The sequence below is a fragment of the Gossypium hirsutum genome, chromosome A04, assembly GCF_007990345.1.
Source record: "Gossypium hirsutum isolate 1008001.06 chromosome A04, Gossypium_hirsutum_v2.1, whole genome shotgun sequence".
NCBI lineage: Eukaryota > Viridiplantae > Streptophyta > Magnoliopsida > Malvales > Malvaceae > Gossypium > Gossypium hirsutum.
This window is the reverse complement of record NC_053427.1, coordinates 26,283,784-26,291,182: the sequence shown is the minus strand read 5'-3', so window position 1 is coordinate 26,291,182 and position 7,399 is coordinate 26,283,784. Positions and strand designations below refer to the sequence as shown.

The window sequence follows — 7,399 nt, the reverse complement described above, 5'->3', positions numbered from 1 at the left end:
AAGAAAAGGTTAGAATCGTGATTGAATTGAAAAATTAACTAATTAGAAAAATACTAAAATTTGATAAATTACATTCCTAATTAGACGATCCTAGAATTGAGCTTTTCTTCATGGGGTATGGAATTAAATACTTAAGCTCAAAAACAAAAAGTTACTACTAATATGTATGTATGTTTTTTTTATTTAGAACAAGTCAAATATTATCGAACTTTGCTAAAAATAAAACATAGCTAAGAAATTTATTCAAATTAAATCTCGACAAAAAATAGGGATCAAATTAATTGAGGGGATTTCAACAATAATGGGTTATGGGTTAATATTGAGGGTAAATTAATGAATGGCTTGTTAGGCTCAAGGGGGTTCACTAAGGGTTAATTATGGATGTAGGCTTTTATGGAGTGAGTGGGTTAAACCTAGGTGCCGCTATCATCTCAACATATCAAATCAATGGTGTGGTCTTGACATGCATAATCAAGCAAGTTCTAGAATAACAAATCAATATTGACGCACTCATAGCAATAATAAAAGTGAACATGAAAGAAATAATAGATGCTCTAAAGGCTCAAGATCTCACAAAAATTATGGCTTTTTGATGTTAAACCTATGAATTTCAACTCAAGATAATACCTAAACTTGGGGAAACCACCTAAAAAAATTTTAATTCTCAAAAAAGAAAAATCAACTTATCATGCTTGATTCTCTAATTTCTTAAAGTTTAAACAATCGATGCATGAATGGCTATGTTTTAATCCAAGACATATCAATAAAAATCATAAGTTAATCAAAATTCATTCTAATAGTGATATGACTGAGTTACGTGAGAATAAGACAAAATTTAGGGATTTTTTCTGATAAAGATATACGTAACCCCCCACACTTATGATGTACACTGTCCTCACTGTACAAAGATATATAATAGCGACATAAATATGATATCGAAAGAGAGGAAGAGAAGTGAAACTGCCCCGAGAGTGGATGAAATCCTTGGATTTGCTAGAGCGGGAATTGAAGATAAAGCTGAAGGAAAGGCATGGTTCTTAGGGATAAATGAGAAGACACTATTGTGGAGGAGAGTTAAGGGAATAATTCGATGATTACCATAAAGATAGGTAGAGTTTAAAAATATAAAATATGAGTCTTCAAAAATAAATAGAAATAAAAGTAAAAAAATAAAAATAAAACAAGTTTGAAAAGAGGCACGGCCGTGTCGCCCAACACTGGTCTCACACTACCGTGTCACACGCCCGTGTGGCTGGTGTCCAGCACGTGTTTATCGCGAAATGAGAAATTGCCACACAGCCTGAGGACACGCCCGTGTGTTTAGGCCGTGTGGTCACATGGTCATATCGTACAACCGTGCGCAATGTGGCTCGCTTCTCTAATGCCCGTGTATATATGCGCACGGCCGTGTTAATTTCTTAGTTTCTTCCATGGGTGTGGCACATGCCCGTGTTATTTTGACAGAACTGCCCACGGCCATGTCACACGGTCGTGGCAATGTATCGAATCCTGTGTTTTGGGAAAATTTTTGCTCTGGTTTCACAGAGTCGTGTCTCCGCCCGTGGTATGAGCATGGCCTAAAGCACGCCCACGGACTAGGCTGTGTTTGTTCCTATCAAATGTCAAAATTTCCTACAGTTGAACTAAGAACAGTTAAAGAAAAATTAAACCCTATTTAGTGAGGTTAGTGCTTGGGTTGCCTCCCAAGAAGTGCTTATTTAGAGTCTAAGCTCGACTCTACCTTGTAAGTATACTTAGGGAAGTTCGTGGAGTCGTAGCTCCTCTCTATCGTCTTTGAAATTCTTACCATTGTAGAGTTTGAGGCGATGTCCATTTATCTTGAAAGTGTCTTGTGATGGGTGACTTACCTCTACTGTGCCATATGGAAAGATAGTTTGAACTACGAAAGGACTTGACCATCGTGATTTAAGCTTCCTAGGGAACAATTTGAGCCATGAGTTATACAACAAGACAAGATCTCCAACTTTAAATTGATTGCGTTGTCTTAAACAAGCGTCGTGGCAGTGCTTCGTTGCTTCCTTGTATAGGCGTGAATTTTCATATGCATTGGTTCGCCACTCATCTAACTCGTTCAACTACATCAACCTATTTTCACCTATAAGTTTGGGGTCAAGGTTTAGAAATTTTATAACCCAGAATGCCTTGTGTTCTAACTAAAATGGTAGATGACAACTTTTTCCATAAACAAGTCTCTAAGGTGATGTTCCTACGGGGTCTTAAAAGTAGTTCTATAAGCCTATAAAGCATCATCTACTTTCATCGCCTAATCCTTCCTATTTGATTCTACTGTCTTTTCTAGGATACGTTTAAGCTCTCCGTTTTCCACTTCGACTTGGCCACTAGTTTGAGGGTGGTAAGGGGTAGCTGTTTTGTGGTGAATTCTGTATTTCTTAAGGATCTTGTCAAATTGGGCATTACAAAAATGAGTACCCCTATCACTGATGATTGCTCTAGGTGTTCCAAATTGAGAGAAAAGTTTCTTAAGGAAACGTACTACTTCTCTAGCATCATTAGTAGGTAAATCTTGGGCTTTAACCTATTTGGACATATAATCGACAGCTACTAAGATGTATTTAATCTCAAATGAACTAGGGAATGGTCCCATGAAGTCGATACCCCAAATGTCAGATATTTCACATGAAAGCATATATGTCTGAGGCATTTCATCATGTTTGGAGATATTACCTGTCCTTTGGCATTTGTCACAAGAAGTAACATACCTATTGGCATCTTTGAATAGAGTGGGCCAATAAAAACCTGATTCAAGTATTTTATGTGCGGTCTTATTCCCACTGTAATGTCCTCCAGTCAGTCCTGAGTGGCAATGTTCCAAGATTTTCAATGCTTCTATCCTTGTAATGCAACTTCTAATGACTTGGTCTACAAATATACGGAAAAGGAAAGGGTATTCTCAATAGTAGTTTTTCACATCAAAAAAGAATCGCTTCTTTTGCTGGTGTGTTAACCATTTTGGAATAATGTTAGGGGCTAAAAAATTTGCAATGTTTGCAAACCAAGGTACCTCAGAGTCAGATATAGCAAAAAATTGTTCTTCAGGGAATGAATCATTTATTTCAACTTCATTTAGCTCTTTGGTACTTGAATTTTCATGCCTGGAAAGATGATCAGCTGCGAGATTTTCAGTTCTTTTCTTATCCTTAATCTGCAAGTCAAATTCCTGCAATAACAAAATCCATCAAATAAGTCGAGGTTTTGCATCAGTCTTAGTTAAAAGATAGCGAAGAGCAGAATGGTCAGTATAAACGACAAATCTAGACAATATTAGATATGACCTAAATTTATCGAATTCAAAAACCACAACCAGCAGCTTTTTCTCCGTGGTGGTGTAGTTTTCTTGTGCGGCTGTCGACGTTTTACTAGCATAATAGATTGGTTGAGAATGCTTATCTCTTTGCTGTCCCAAAACTGCACCTACTGCAAAATCACTCGCATCGCACATTAGTTCGAAAAGTGAATTCCAATAAGGTGCAATTATAATTGGAGCTTTAGTCAATTTATCCTTTAAAGTATTAAATGCTTCTAAACATTCCTGATCGAAATTAAAAGGGACATCTTTTTCTAGTAATTTAGTCAAAGGCTTAGCTATTTTAAAAATATCTTTAATAAATCTTCTACAAAACCCAGCATGTCCTAAAAAGCTTCTAATAGCCTTAACCAATTTAGCTGGAGGTAGTTTCTCAATGGCTTCAATTTTAGATTTATCAACCTCAATCCCTTTACTAGAAATTTTATGTCCTAACACAGTACCTTCTTGAACCATAAAGTGGCATTTTTCCCAGTTGAGCACAAGATTTGTTTCCTCGCATCTTATTAAGACTCGTTTTAATTTTTTAAGGCAAAGATGGAAAGAGTTACCCAAAATCGAGAAATCATCCATAAAGACCTCCATGATGTCTTCTACGAGTTCGTCAAAAATGGCCATCATGTAATGCTGAAATGTAGCAGGAGCATTACATAATCCAAAAGGCATTCTACGATAATCAAACGTAGCATATGGACATGTAAATGTCATCTTTTCTTGATCTTCAAGAGCTATTGGGATTTGAAAATAGCCAGAGAGTCCGTCTAGGAAGCAGTAGTACATGTGCCCTGATAATCTTTCCAACATTTGGTCAATGAATAGAAGGGGGAAGTGATCTTTTCTCGTGGCATCATTCAGCTTCCTATAGTCAATGCAAACTCTCCAACCTGTGGCTGTCCTTGTTGGGATTAATTCATTCTTCTGATTGGCTACAACAATCATGCCTTCTTTCTTAGGAACAACCTGCATTGGACTTACCCAAGAACTGTCAGAAATAGGATAAATAATTCCAGCATCTAGGAGTTTAATTACCTTAGCTTTAAAAACTTCCTTCATGTTGGGGTTCAGTCATCTTTGGGTTTTCACACATGGCTTATATTCATCTTTCATTAAAATTTTGTGGGTGCAAAAAGAAGGGTTGATCCCTTTAATGTCAAAAATTTTCCAAGCTATGTCCCTTTTATGCTCTCTTAATACTTGGAGTAATTCCTCTTTCTCCTTGGGTTGCAAGTTAGATGCAATAATTACCAGAAATGTAGAATTATTTCTAAGGAATGCATATTCCAAGTGATTCGGCAATTGTTTAAGTTCTAGTTTGGGAGGTTCTTCAATAGAGGGTTTTTGCTTAAGTTCACCGTTTACCTTAATACCTTCATATTCTGCTGGTCTTGGGGAGGGTTGATTAGAATTTAGTTCAGTTCCTATCTCAGAATCATCATCCACCCCCTCTCCTTGGGCAAGACACAGTTCCATCATGTCCTTATGCACGATTTCTTGAAAAGAATCTTAAGTAGCATGATCAATAGAGTCAATAAAATAACATGAGTCATCCTGTTCCCTAGAAAATCTCATAGCATCATAAATTTTAAAAATAATCTCTTCGTCACCTAATCTAAGTACCAATTCACCATCTCCCACATCAATAACAACCCTAGCAGTGGCTAAAAATGGACGACCTAAGATTAAAGACACTTCAACATTCTCATCCATGTCAAGCACGACGAAATCAATAGGAAATATAAATTTATCTACTTTTACAAGTACGTCCTCTATAATTCCCCTAGGATATTTAACAGATCTATCAGCTAATTGAATACTCATCCTAGTGGGTTTAGGTTCCCCAAGACCAAGTTGTTTAAACATTTTATATGGCATCAAATTAATGCTAGCGCCTAAATCAGCTAGTGCTTTATCAACATTCAAACTACCAATTAAGCAGGGAATAGTAAAACTTCCTGGATCTTTCAGTTTGGTTGACAATTTATTTTCGAGTATGGTTGAGCACTCCTTATTAAGTTCCACAGTAGATAAGTCTTTAAACTTCCTTTTGTTTGTTAGAAGCTCCTTTAAAAATTTTGCATATGTAGGCATTTGTGATATAGCTTCAACAAAAGGTAAGTTAATATACAGTTGTTTAAAAAGTTCAAGAAATTTACCGAATTGTGCATCCATGCAGCCTTTTTTCAACTTTGCTAGATATGGAATTGGTGGTTTATTCCTTTAGTATTGGATTGTCATTATTTTTGAATTTTACCTCCTCTCCTTTGTTTCTGTCAACTTCTTGTGGTGGCTCCTTTTCGGATTTAGCTAACACTTTCCCACTCCTTAGTGTAACTGCTTTTACATGCTCTTTTGGATTGGTTTCGGTGTTACTAGGTAGATTTCCTGGTGGTCTTTCTGAAATCATCTTAGCTAGCTGCCCAATTTGATTCTGGAGTTATTGGATCGATGCTTGCTTATTTTTAAGTGCAGTTTCAGTGTTCTGAAAATGGGTTTCCACTACTGAAATAAATTTTGACATCATTTCCTCAAGGTTCAGCTTTTTCTCTTACTGGTAAGGTTGTTGTTGGAAGCCTGGAGGTGGTTGTGGTCTCTGATTCCCTTGGCCTCCCCATGAGAAATTTGGGTGGCTCCTCCATCCTGCATTGTAAGTGTTACTATAAGAATTATTTTGAGGTCAAGGATTATTACCCATATAATTTAATTGCTCGTTTTCCATGTTGTGGCCATAAGGTGGGTATTCTGAATTGCTCGTCCTCCTCCACTTGCATTGCATTGCATTACTGGGTGAACCTGTGAAGAACCAAGTAAACCATCAATTTTTCTACTCAAAATTTCTACCTGATTAGAGAGCGTGGTGACCGAATCGATGTTAAAAATGCTGGCTACTTTTTTTGGCTTTGTCCTCATGACTTGCCACTGATAATTATTTATTGACATCTCTTTTATAAATTCATAAGCTTCCTCAGGGGTCTTATTATTGATAGTTCCACCAGCAGCTGCATCAATCATCTGTCTAGTCGAAGGATTCAGGCCATTGTAAAAAGTTTAAACCTGTAGCCAGACTGGTAACCTATGCTGAGGGCACCTTCTCAAAAGATCCTTGTATCTCTCCCATGCATCATAGAGTGTTTCTAAATTCATCTGTAAAAAAAGAAGAGATATCATTCCTCAACTTAGCAGTTTTAGCCGGTGGAAAATATTTAAGTAAGAATTTTTCGGTCATTTGTTCCCAAGTAGTGATTGACCCTCGTGGTAACGAGTTCAACCACTGTTTAGCTTTGTTCCTCAACAAAAAGGGAAATAACCGAAGGTGAATGGCATCATCAGAAATGCCATTGATTTTAAAAGTGTCGCAGAATTCCAAAAAATTTGCCAAATGAGTGTTTGGGTCCTCGTCCTACAAACCATCAAACTGAACAAACTGTTGTATCATTTGAATTATGTTAGGTTTCAGTTCAAAATTATTTGCAGCAACAACCGGCCTAACTATACTTGACTCAGTTCCTATTAAAGTAAGTTTAGCATAATCATACATAGTGTGTGGAGCAGGATTCTGATTTACTAGATCAAGAACAATCGCAGGAGGTAACAAATTTTCTTGATTTTCAGCCATCTCCTCGGTTCTGGTGGAAATATCGTCCTCTTGCTCTTTCTCTGTGTACCTTAGGCTTCGCCTTATTTCTCTTCAGCTTTTGCGAGCTGTGCGATCAATCTCACTGTCAAAAAGTAATGGTCCTGACAGGTTTCTTCTAGTCATAAACAATAAAAACTTGCCAGAAGGAAAAAGAAAATTTAGTAAAAAAAATCAAAATCAAATTTAAATTTAAATTCCAATAAAATAAATGGGTAAAGTAATAAAAATTAAGTGTTCCTAATATCTTAGTTCCCTGCCAACAGCGCCAAAAATCTTGATGTGATGTGAATTGTGATAGGTTTTATAATTTATGAATGTCTGTTCTGAAAACTAACTATTATCATGACAAAGGCAAGCACACTTTATCGAATAGTAGTATAGCTTATGGCAAGACCGAGATGTCAAACCCAAAGGAACTA

At 36.7% G+C, this 7,399-nt stretch overlaps 1 non-coding gene across 1 annotated transcript; it reads left to right on the top strand.

Annotated features, from left to right (window-relative positions):
• Positions 1-6,413: 6,413 nt before the first annotated feature.
• Positions 6,414-6,521, top strand: LOC121228328 (small nucleolar RNA R71). The gene has a single exon (XR_005925904.1). It is a non-coding gene; the product is annotated as a small nucleolar RNA R71 (small nucleolar RNA).
• The last annotated feature ends 878 nt before the right edge of the window (positions 6,522-7,399 follow it).